This window comes from Cryptomeria japonica, chromosome 3 (genome assembly GCF_030272615.1).
Source record: "Cryptomeria japonica chromosome 3, Sugi_1.0, whole genome shotgun sequence".
Taxonomy (NCBI): Eukaryota; Viridiplantae; Streptophyta; class Pinopsida; order Cupressales; family Cupressaceae; genus Cryptomeria; species Cryptomeria japonica.
Window position 1 is genome coordinate 99017907 of NC_081407.1, and position 12650 is coordinate 99030556.

A 12650-nucleotide genomic window follows, 5' to 3' on the forward strand; every position below is an offset into this window, starting at 1 on the left:
TGCATTGGTGATATGAAAATCATTTGTTTATCCTTAGGAGATTGCACCATTTTTGTATACTCGTTTCTTGATGGCGAAACAAAGTTTGGTTTGGTCACACCTAATCAACAATTAGTTCCTACATTCTTAGGATTAGATTAGCTTTCTTAACCCTTAATTCCTTTTTCTACTTGTTTTCCAAATCAAGTAAGTCTTCATGTTCCAGCAACATTCAAGTATAAACATAAGTCCCCTTGTGATTCCAGCAATATCACATCAACCATTGAGCTATCTACATGTCAAGATCTGACAATAGAAACCTTGGAGTCATCTCGGTTGATCACATAATTTAGCATCTGAGGAGATTTTGATCAAGAGAGGATAAAGTGCCTATGGTATTGTTACCTATTTTTCGCTCCTGGCTGAAAAATAGGTTAAGAAATGCTAGCATGAACAAAAGAAGGCTAGTGTGTACCAATTCTCTATTTTTGTGTTTCCAATTGTACTAAGGAGTGATTTAAAGATGGTATTTCTGAGTACTTCTAGTCTGTAACGACAAAGAGAGAAACATCTCATTCAAAAGGAGAAGTATTTTATTCATATTCAAACATGCGTCCCACACAAAGAGCCGTGAGACTAGCTGCGTGCATCCAGTGCAGAAAGGAAATATACATATATGTATGCACAAGTACAAAGAAAAAAATGAGGAAAGGCATGTCGAGAATGGAACCAGTCATTGCCTGAATGACTGGAACAGTTGAGGTACGCTCGATGTCGCCTTTGTCTTGCTGCTCCACCCTGGTCCGTTGATGTTTTCCTTCTGATATCTGCAAAAGAGTTGAAACAAGCAATGCGTTAGAACATTTTGTTCTAAGCAATGGCTGACTGCATTTCTAACATGTGTACTAATGCACGCATATATATATATATGATCCCTACATGCATCAGATGCATATAACTCGAATCATAAAGGAATCTCGAAAGGCAAATATCAGATCAAAGGAAAATCACCATACATATGCATATTTTGCTAACAGGTTTGTTTCATGTGCAGGGAAAGGAAAAAGGACAGCTTGCTGGTCATGAAGTTCACTAAGATGAGTGGAGATGAATGCGGCTCCCACAAGGGTTGAGCCCAGCTCATGTGAAGAATGGCAAGGTTTCATACAATCAAATCATGTCAGAGCTGGTGATAAAAGGAAGAAGAGTAACGAAAACGCAAGTATGCAATCACATTATCAGCCAATATACATGATGAGACTTCTTTTTAGAACGTGAATAAGATGTGCAAATATCTACAAATGATCAACAAGACGACATTTTATGCATCAAGCCTAAAAGATTTTTTATGATAAGCTGGAAAAGGCGTGATTGATCAGACATTTCAACAAATTCAAGACAGCTGCGTCCTTGGAAATAATATTCAGGTTTTAAGAGAATAATGTTTAAATGGCAGCTACAGTTTTCATAAAATATCTATTTTTGATGCACAGCATTAGGTGACAGATGACAAAGGGAGGGTTTTTAATGTTGTTTTTTCACCATTTTCAGTCCAAACAGTCATTCAGAGATGCACACAGCAGTGAAGTTATCAAAGGAGTACACAGTGGTCATGATCAGACAAGTCTTGTTGACCCATTTTGCTTTGTTCCAGATGGAGAGCTAGATGCAGGAACAGAAATTAATGTCAACCTTAATTATCAATTGTTGGGGCCGATGTATCTGAGGATGGAAAGTATATTCTTTTACATATTACAGAGGGTTGTGATCCTGTGAATAGGCTCTATTATTGTGATCTCGATATCCTTCCTCAAGGTATTGAGAGTTTCAAAGGCAAGGAGGAGATGCTTCCATTCCAGAAGCTCATTGATAATTTTGAAGCAGAATATGCCCTTGTTGCAAATAATGATACTGAGTTCACATTCCAGACAAATAAAAATGCTCCAAGGTATAAATTGGTCCGAGTGGACATGAGGTACCCAGAATCTTGGAGTGATGTTGTTCCAGAATCAGACAAGGATGTACTTGAATCAGCTGTGAGTGTCAATGGCAATCAGCTTTTAGAATGATGAGACAACCAAAATGGGGGCACATTAAAGATCTACATAGAGCTATTAAACTTTGTGAACCAGCTATGATAAGCTCAGAGCCTGAATATCGCTATCTTGGACCTGGTTTAGAGGCACACCTTTACTACACAGACTTAGGAACATGTTCAGCATTCAGTGCCAATACCGATAAGACAAAAGATTTAACTACAACATTTAATGGAAACACTTATAGCTTGCCTGCGTGGTCTGTGAGCATCCTTCCGGATTGTAAAAATGTTGTCTTCAATACAGCAAAGGTTACCACACTCACCACTTCTGCACAATTGGAATTTGTGGAGAGCACTAATGGGACAATAGGCCCAACATGGAAGTGGTACAAAGAGCCTATAGGAATATGGGGGCCTAATGCATTTACAAAAAATGGTCTAGTGGACCAAATAAATATGACAGGCGACTCAAGTGATTACTTATGGTACCCAATAAGTTTTGAAGTTACCAGCGATGAACTTGCTGATGGCACCTGGCCATTTCTAAATGTCGAGACATTGGGACATGCACTGCATATTTTTATCAAGAAACAGTACATAGGTACTGGGACTGGTAGTAATTCAAATCCAAAATTTACAATGTATAAGCCAATATTTGTAAAACCAGGAAAGAATACATTGGACCTATTAAGTATGACTGTGGGCCTAAAGAATATTGGCCCATATTATGATACAGAAGGTGCAGGAATTACTGGCCCGATTACTTTGAAAGGCTTGAAAAGTGGTACACAAGATCTTTCAATGTGGCAACGGACATATCAGATTGGATTGCAAGATTGGAGTGCAGACTTCTATTGTAGAAATGCAGTCTATAGATATGATGTCCGCAAATTCCTTGCTAGAAGAAGAGTCAAATGCAGCAATACATTGGGAGACATTCAAGGAAAAAGTTGGAGTTTGGGGAAATGATGCTTTTACTACTAACACTCTTATAGACCAAATTAATACAACAAAAGACACCACTGATTATTTGTGGTACACAACAAGTCTGCAGGTTGATGAAAAGGAACCATTTTTTTTTTTTAGTAATGGGTTGCTGCCAGTGCTAATAGTTGAGTCAAGGGGACATGCAATGCACCTCTTCATCAATAATGAATTTATAGGAAGTGCATCAGGGAATGGGGATGATATCACATTCAAGTATGAAAAAGCTATTCATTCAAGGGCAGGAAAAAATGACATTGTTTTCTTGAGCATGACAGTGGATTTACAGAATGGTGGACCACATTATGATTTTGTGGGAGCAGGCATTTCCAAGGTCAAATTAGAAGGCTTTCGAAATGGATCAATAGACTTGTCCACAAATTGGACATATCAGATTGGATTGCAAGGTTGAACTAATGCACCTCCAATTAAAGAGATCCAAGGGAAGAGTTGATACACAAGATATTGAGCTTTTCATGGATATCATGATTGTCCTTTCACACAAGGATGGTAGAAATGCAGATTCTTCTGTTTTAGAAAGGCTAGCAGACAAACTGCAGCTATCAACAATTTCCGATTTAACAACAGAGTCAAGGGCAGTGAAAGATCTCTTGAAAGAAAGAGGTGGTGAGATGGGTGAAACTGCTGAACATATTATCTATCTTCTGAAAAAGATGAAAGGTATTCAGGAGATTGGGAGCCTGGAAGAAGATAAGTATGGTGTTGAATGTCTTGCTTTAGAGACTGCTTCCCCTACTGTTCCAGAAGATTTCTGTTGCCCAATTTCATTAGAGTTGATGAAAGATCCTATTATTGTTGCTACAGGACAGACGTATGACCGATTATTTATTCAGAAATGGTTTGATTCAGGCCACAAAACATGCCCTAAGACTCAACAAGTCTTGCCTCACATAATTTTGACACCAAATTATGTGCTTCAAAGCTTGATTGCTCAATGGTGTGAAACTCATGGTGTTGAAGTACCAAGTAAAGCAGGTCCCAGTGGCTCCAGTGTATGCAATAACAGCTCTAATGTTTGTTTTGAAGATCAAAGAGGTATAGATATTTTGGTTCAGAAACTTTCTTGTAGAGAGACAGATGTGCAAAGAGCTGCTGCAGAAGAAATTCGATTACTTGCAAAGAGAAATTCAGATAACAGGATTTTAATTGTAGAGGCAGGAGCTATTCCACACTTGGTGAAGTTGTTATCATCAACTGATGCGAAGATTCAGGAGCATGCCGTGACTGCACTTCTAAATTTATCTATTCATAGTAGTAACAAAGGATTGATTGTTCAGGCAGGGGCTATCAGTTATGTAATAGAAGTCTTAAAGCATGGTAGTATGGAAAGCAAGTTCAAACGCCATGAAATGATTCAGAGGAGCGATTTTCAAATAGCATAATCAGTAAGAGATAGCGAACCTGTGAAGAATGAAGGATGCAGGGAGAAAAGATCGCGCCCAGCAAGGAAACCAGGTTTGAATGCCCAGAAAATGCTCAAAAACACAGGAAAATTTCCACGGCGGCTCCATAAATAGGCTCGAAACTAGCAAAAACGCAGACAAAGAGCAGGCCGTAAGGAAAAACAGAGGCCCAGCACTCATTTCGGCACCCAGAATAGTGAAGAGACCGAGATTTTTTCCTTCTTTCCATGCCCAGTTCGAACCCTAGCGACGCCCAGATGCAGAGCGAAGTTTCCAGAAGTGTCGCATATCAAAAGTGAAGAGGCAAAATGAGTTTTTAGGGTTATGTTTCCCCTAAAATATCTTCATAAAAAATCATCTTTAATTCCTTCGCATTTTTTTTTCCCTTCTCTTCTATGCCACGCAAGATGTATGGAGGCCACATGGTAGAGTTCGCCATGTCTTCTAAGTGATTTTAATCACTTTAAAGTTTTGCAAACTTTCTTGTTTCCTAAGTGATCTTATATCACTTAATGTCCCCACTTGCAAATTACTTAGCAAGTAATTTTAAAACTCAAAAATACGCCCTCCAATTAATGTAAGCAAACGTTTTAATAAAGTTTTCTTTTTATTATTATTTATCATTATCTGATCAGACATAGGTTTTATTTTATTTTTATTTTATATTTAAAAATTAATAAAATATAATAAAAAATTTTATTTATTAAAGTGTAAATCAAACACTTTTATTAAATATATTTTTATTACATTTTATTATTTAATAAATAAAAATAATAAAATTGTCTTATTAAGGTGATTTATTTATCACTTTAAATAAAACGATTCTATTATTTTTATATTATTAAAACCTTTAAATATAAATGAAAATAAAATCAAACAAATGTCTGACCAGATAATAATAAATTTTAAAAAAAAAATCACTTTATTAGATATTTTGTTTGGACAAAGGGAGGGATATTTTTGCATTTATGAGGGCTTGCAAGCCTGTCAGAGACATTTTAGGGTCATTTATGATGCATTTATGAGGTTTTATGGTTGCAGAATGCATGACTTGACCTTTTGGCTCAGGTTTATCCCTTTTCAGATATTTTTGAGGCCCAAAAAGTAGGTTTTTTGAGTTTGCTCGACCTAAAATGAGGAGGTGGAGTCTTCTTGATAACTTTGGAAAAAGGCATATATACTGGGAGCCTTCATTTTGGTAAGGGTTTGGATTCATTCATCTTGGAGCAGACTGTAATTTTTTAGTTCTCTCTGCAGGAAGGGATGTCTTTGTAACACATTTTCAGGAGTTATAAAGCTTGGTGATACCTGTTTGGCAAGGATAATAGCTTGGTTTACTTCTCTACTTCTCATCTTTCTCTGTTATTGCATCTTCAGGGTTAGTCAGTTCTTTGGTGGTTGGCTTTTGCCCCCCTTAAAATTTACATTTCCTTTTGATGCCTTATGCAGAAACATATATACTACTTGCAGGTCATAAGCTGTGTTTTAGTGATTAATAGTCTTAGGTTGTGAAAAGGATTTTCCTCTTAGGACTGTGATTATCCAGCCTTCTTATGAAGCATTGATGCAAAGATCATGGGTTGTTGGTTAGTGTAAAAGAGGTTTATTATCACTGTTGTACTGTGTGTCTTTTGCTTAGTTAGATTTCAAAAAATACCATCTGGTGCAATCACCTTAGATTTAATTTTTAGTTTTACATGTTCTCCTCCTTACTCTTTTCCCTTAAGAAATTGTTAGTTTAGGTGCAGAATCTGAAAAGAACCAGCTTACTCTGGAGGTTCACTCCATTTTTTAGGCAACCCACAGGCCTAGGAGGGTTCCCATGTGTCACAAGCCTGCTGAGTTGATAGCTTAGCAAACAGGGGTGCAGGTTCAAGTGATAACAGGTATTTTATTCTATGTTGCATAATGCATATAAACATATCAACATGTATGATTCCCAAGATCCACAATCTCCTAAGCTAGCTAGTTAACCATCCATTTTGAGCTATGATATTGCTAAATTGAAGATAAATTATTTAGTAAAATGGCTTCAGCATCCTCATCATCCACTACAGCATTGACTTCTTCTAGTTGTCGAAGACGAGATCCCAAACTTTTCACATGGTGACTCTGCCAATCATCTTGAACTTGAAAGGCTGAAACTTTAAAGAATTTTTTGCATTAACCATTGCTGCTTCAAATAGTGTATTCAAATTCTCCTAAATTTCCTTACATGATTTTGTCAAATCTATATGATGCATCTCAAAATCGAAGAGAGTAAGACTGGTAATACTTTATTACGATCTATAGGAAGTTTCTCATTTCCATTTACTATTCCACATTGGTTCTTGTGTGTAAATTGCATTTAGATTTATACTTTCCAAGCGTGAAAGTTGAAAACATAATATTTATCCGTTGGAATTTCCATTTTCAAAAATTAAACAAACTACAAATGTCCTTCTAGCCTCGATGTAATATGGACTAGGGGTGGAGTTTTGATTTTGTTATGTGGGCCACATATGTGTGTCAATTGTAAAACCTTATGCTAATAATATTGAATGTAATTGCTATCCTTATCATGTATTTGTAAATTTAACGCATTGATTTTGTTTAGACTAACCCGAACTAATGAATGGTTGAACTTGTGTGAAGTTTGTTATTGGTTGCAAGTACTCGGGGTGCAAGATGAAGTAGATTTTTCGGTTGCATTATGAAAAATAGACAAACGGAAACACCCTTTTAGTTGCTACACCTTGCCTATAAGTTTCGATAACCTAAAGTTCTTTTAACACTAATACCATAGACGTTTATTCTATCGATATTATTTAGTTGTTCCGATTATGTTTCAAGACATTGATATTCACCAAATTTAGTCCCTATTGACAATAGGTAATGGATAACAATATTCCTGCAAAAGACAAATTAAACAAATTAAACAAATATATATTAAACACATACATAAATAATGGACAACAATATATATAAAGATATAAATAAAAACATTTATAATTAATGAACCTTATGCATCATGTGGAAAGGAGGGTGCTAGCTAAATGAAATTCAAATCAATTGCCAAACAAATAAAGTTAAGCAAAAATAAGCCAAAGAACAAACAAAAGGAAGAAATGCGTTCACAAGAAAGGACAAGGGCAAAAATTGATTCTGGTGGCCAAGAGATCACCAAGGAAGTAAATGGGTAAGGCGTGGGCATGTAGGAAACGGTTAACCGTACCATTAAGAAGAATGGAAACCCTCAAACTCAACAGAAGATTGCAAGTTTTAAAGGAAAAGACATGGTGCCTAGCATTTATAAAATTGCTACAACCCCCAGTAATGGATTTCATTATTCATTTCTTCTTCAGGAAGGAAAACCATGAGGAACAAGAGCAAGAGAAGAAGAATTTGGAGTTGGTCAAGTAAGAGGGAGAGCAGAAAATAGGAAGCTAGGTCAGAGGGCATGACAACAACAAGGTGAAGTTGTTATTTCAAGCTTTGGAAACCCCTCAAATGCCATTAGTCCAACTCATATCTCTTCGTCTAGTTGAATTTCTGATTTTCAATGTTGTGCAAGGGTTAGAAATTATTTAACAGCAATTTAAAGTCTTTATTATGAGTGTTGGGTGGTGTGGCTTTGCACTTTTAACTTTAAAAAATCTTCAATCACCCCTTTTTTCACTATCTATGAAATGCCATAGTCATAGTAACACTGATCTAAGTATTGTCATATGTAATACCAAGCTGAAATCCTTCATTTTGGATGCTCATCCTCTTTGTTCATTTATGCCTCTCAATTGGCCATCAAACAATAGCAGAAGTTGGGTTCCTTAGGTATTAGAGCACAGATTATGGCCTTAGGACCTAGGTGATGACACCTTCCTTGCAATAATATGGCTACTTGGTGTTGGCAACCAAGGGTCGTAAAAGAAAAGGAAACAAGAAATCCACAGGAAAATTGAACCCCTAACAAATTGACTCAAAAGGATCCAAGAAAATTGCGGCCATACCACCACAAATTAAAATAGAGATGATATCAAACACCATGCCTTTAGAAGAAACCATCAAATGACTCAAAATCCAAAAGGGAAACAAACTAGCCAAACTTTCAAAGAGTCAAGGGCCACCAAAGGAAATTTTGTGTCCAATAGCGAAGACAAAACCCTCAGCTATTAGAGACATCCCTTTCGGCTATAGATGCAATTCTCTTGCTCTCTCCAAAATAGCCATTCGGGAAGATAACTATGTCCATACTAGTATGACTATAACTATAGGTACCTTGGATGAGGAAGATCCCAAAGAGGAGAAAACTCCTACAATGTAATTGAACTGTGAGTGTGAGACAATTAGGTAGTATTAATTAATCATCATCATGTTATGTAAAAACTACTAATTATGAATGAGAATTATGAGTATATATACATTGTGTCCTAATGGCATTGTGGATCTCATTGGAATGGTTATCTCCTATTGGTTGATTAATAGCCATAACAACTCAAGAATGAATGGATTGAACACTTCATGTCATACAACACCAGAATGAGTAGTTGAACCATAGAGATGGTTGGGTTTGGGAACTACTTATTTCAAATTAGGATCTTCTCTTCCAGATATAGTGCTAAGTCGATTACAGGTGCTAAATTTTACACCAATGGATGGAGTAACGCCCCTATGAGGGCTTATAAGGGTTGTATACTTCTATTATGCAAGCTACCCTTCTCCATCTAAGTGATCATCGATGGTTAGATCTTATGACCTGTTCAAAGATAAGTTTATCCATTCTTGAGATTGACAATAGTAGAGAAGCATATTATGTTGACAGATTGTTACTCATACCACTTAGTAGAACGGATTCTTCCAAGAGGATGTCTGCCTTGGGGACAACAACACATTGTCGATGGATGTCCTTGGTTGCTTAGTCATCTAATGGACTGCAAGAAAGAGAATTTCTAATGAAGCATAAGCAGGTAACACATCAATCCCACTTTGAAGCATTGAGATGGTATAGCTTGATATGGAATTGATATCTTAGTTTACCAATGGTAGGAGCACCTTGGGTTATTGGTCTTTCGGACGTTATCCCTATGCATTGCAAGAAAAACTAAATGTCCACTCTCACCACAGGCCACAAAATCCATTTGGAGGGGTAGATAGGGATTATATCCACATTGAAGGGTTCGTATTGCACCCCAAGGTGAACCATGGAAGATTAAATAAAAGGAGTCTACATGATCATGCTAGCACTTATGGTATGCTTTAGGTATCATTGACCATTAACCCTCCATTGGTCATCATGATGTAATCAAATTGTAATATTGTAGATAACATGGGGTATATATGAACAATGAGAATTTACATAAATACTTTGTATTGCTGCCACTGAATGAAAGTTACTCATTATGTTATCATGATTTGACAGAATCATGTTAAAAAGAAATGTGTGTAATTTCTAGTCTTGTCTAGGGTTGTTGGCGCAGTTCTAAGTGATTTTTGATGGTTGTGTTATTATTGGCAACCATCAATACACGGTCCTCCTCATTCTACACTTTGATGTAAAAAGCACTACCAAGAAAAAACTCAATCACGATTCTTCTACAATCACTTGGTATCCATGGGTATGCATTATATATATTGCAATTGGTGGTGTAATAGTTTAGTGCGGTAAATAATATCTGCACCAAACCATTTGGAAATGCAGAATGGCCCAAAATAAGGTTCCAGTGCAACAAGAGTCTAGGTTTGTGGAATCCAAGAACAACAAAAAATGGCAAATAAGCCAATATCCCATTTCAAAGATGTGTAAAAGTGATGAGACCATTTTTTAGTAAAAACATCCTACTTTTTGTGAAACTTAGTTGCTCACAGTCAAATAGATTTGATAACTATATGGCATGCTTATATATTATCTTAGAAGTATCAAAATATCAAGTAACCATTTCTAGTTTTTAGATCATATTAAAAATGTCTATTATTGATAGCCAATCCCTGTGCATTACTCCATTACTAAAACACATTATGTCATCCCGAAAGTTTCTATTCACACTCAACTTTGCTATCCAAAATTATTTTGATCATATCCTAATCAAGGTGCAGAAATTATGGATCAGAAAAATAACAAGAAGATTCCTAGGTTCTGTGTCATAAGCATTTTGCTAGACATTGAGCCAAATTTTGGTCCATTTCAAGAGACACATTACAAATTAAAAAATATGCCTTATGGCAAAGACTCGAGTAATGTCATCCAACAAGATAGAACTCCACTTTAATATTTTCATGTGTGAACTTCATTCCTTATATCCTTAAATAGCAGGAAACAACAGTCTTCACAATATAGCCAAAATATAATACCAGCAACCAAAAAACATTAGGTAACATTAACACCTTCAGAAAGCTTCTCTATTACAAAATTCCCATTTAACTAATATATGATGTTGTAGAATTGGGAGTTTTCAAGTTTCCTTAAGCGCTACATCAGGATAAATTACTGGATCTTTCATGCCATGTTTTTTGATCTCCAAGATTTGTCGTCCTATGGAAGTATAAACTTCATCAGGATGAAATTGATCCCTATTTAAGTTTATGGAAGAGTCTGCCTCTCCTAGAGCTCTAACTGCATTGGCTTGTTGTGAATCAAAATATTGACGGGGATCCTGAAATAAGCAATCCAGTTATAAGTTTAAGAGGCAGCTACCAGTCATACTGCAACAGTCACATTGAAAACAAGATAAGTTACAACAATTCACCTCTATGTAGAGTGGAACAAATGGAAGGCCACGAGGGCCCTGTAAGTCATCAATTTCAGTCATTTTGTTAAGACTATCCAGACGTCTTTGCTCAGTTCCTTGATCTACTGTTTCAGCTGTTATTTCAGCTGCAGAGAGAACATACAACCTAATGTAAGAAAGAAAAGCCTTGTGTAAAAAGCCAAAATCATTAACAATCTCATTTTCCTTTGTTCTATACAAGAAAGCATGAAAAGGAGAACCCAAATAAATTTCCAATTATGTACTCAAATTACAAAAGGACAGTAAAAACAAATACAAAATACATCATCCTCACCTTGCTTTGTTCTTTTAAGTGCCTCAGCTACTGTCCTTGTATCTCCTAGCTCAGAATCTAAAATTGTAAATAAATAGAAATTGTTATATTTAGTGAAATAATGATTGTCAAGAATTTTTGAGATAATGAAAGATATTATCTAGTAACATAAGACAATTATGCCTAACCCAATGTTGGTGAGCAAAACTGCAACATTCCAAAATATTAAAATAACATGCCACTAGAAAAAGATTCGATCCTGTCCTGGGATGTAAAATTAGGTAGAGTTATCCAAAAAGAATCTGAACATATTTTGGTTTTTATGCTACAGCACACAACATTTCAGGTTGAATAAATACAGTGTCCCAATGAAATAAATGATTCAGAATTATTGCATTCCAAGCACAAAGATTAGAATCGTGGAAGTGTGCATTTGGTAACAAAGAACATTGTAGTGTAGGATCTGAAACAATATAATAAACAATTATCTTTGGAAATCAACAAGCATTAGTAAAAAAAAGCTTAACTTGCCTGCGTTGTTGAGTTATAAACAAGAAGATATCAATTAGTTCCAAGGTAAAAACATGTAAGAAGTTGAAACACAATAATTAAAAACTGGGTGGCCAGCCTTTCAATAATCTAATCTGTCAGAAAAAAATAATGTTTAATAAATGGGTGTGATCATAGTTGGACTACTTGCGACTCGGCTCAACTCGCCAAGTCCCTGAGAAAAAAACTCGGCAAAAACTCGGAAAAACTCGGCAACATAAAAACACGCTTAATTTTAATAAAAAATGCATTTTTTTTGCAAAATTTAATGAGAAGATGCATCCAATGAGTCAATAAATGATAACACAAAAGAAACAAGCTGATTCTAGATATATTTAAATGCAAAGTGTCTACAAAATCACATCCTCATGAGAAATGTTGATGGCTGGAAGCAAAATAGTAAATAGTTTTTGTAAAACCAAAAGTAAATACATCATTACAAATTACAATTACAACTTCCTCTTCCCAGCTCTAGCTAAAACTAGTTTCAAACTTTCATCATATTTGAAATTTCATCATTCATACTCATAGTTTCAAACTTTCAACTCTAAAATGTATAATACCAAGATTTCTTCAATGCTAATTAGTTGTTACATGGAGCCTAATCAGACTCGAAGGTTAAATTTTCCCTACTTCCATCAGCGCGGTTTCCCCCTATATTT

At 35.7% G+C, this 12650-nt stretch overlaps 1 pseudogene; it reads right to left on the reverse strand.

Annotated features, from left to right (window-relative positions):
- LOC131046001 (general transcription and DNA repair factor IIH subunit TFB1-3-like) overlaps positions 1–12650 on the reverse strand; it is a 100810-nt pseudogene that overhangs the window by 41977 nt on the left and 46183 nt on the right.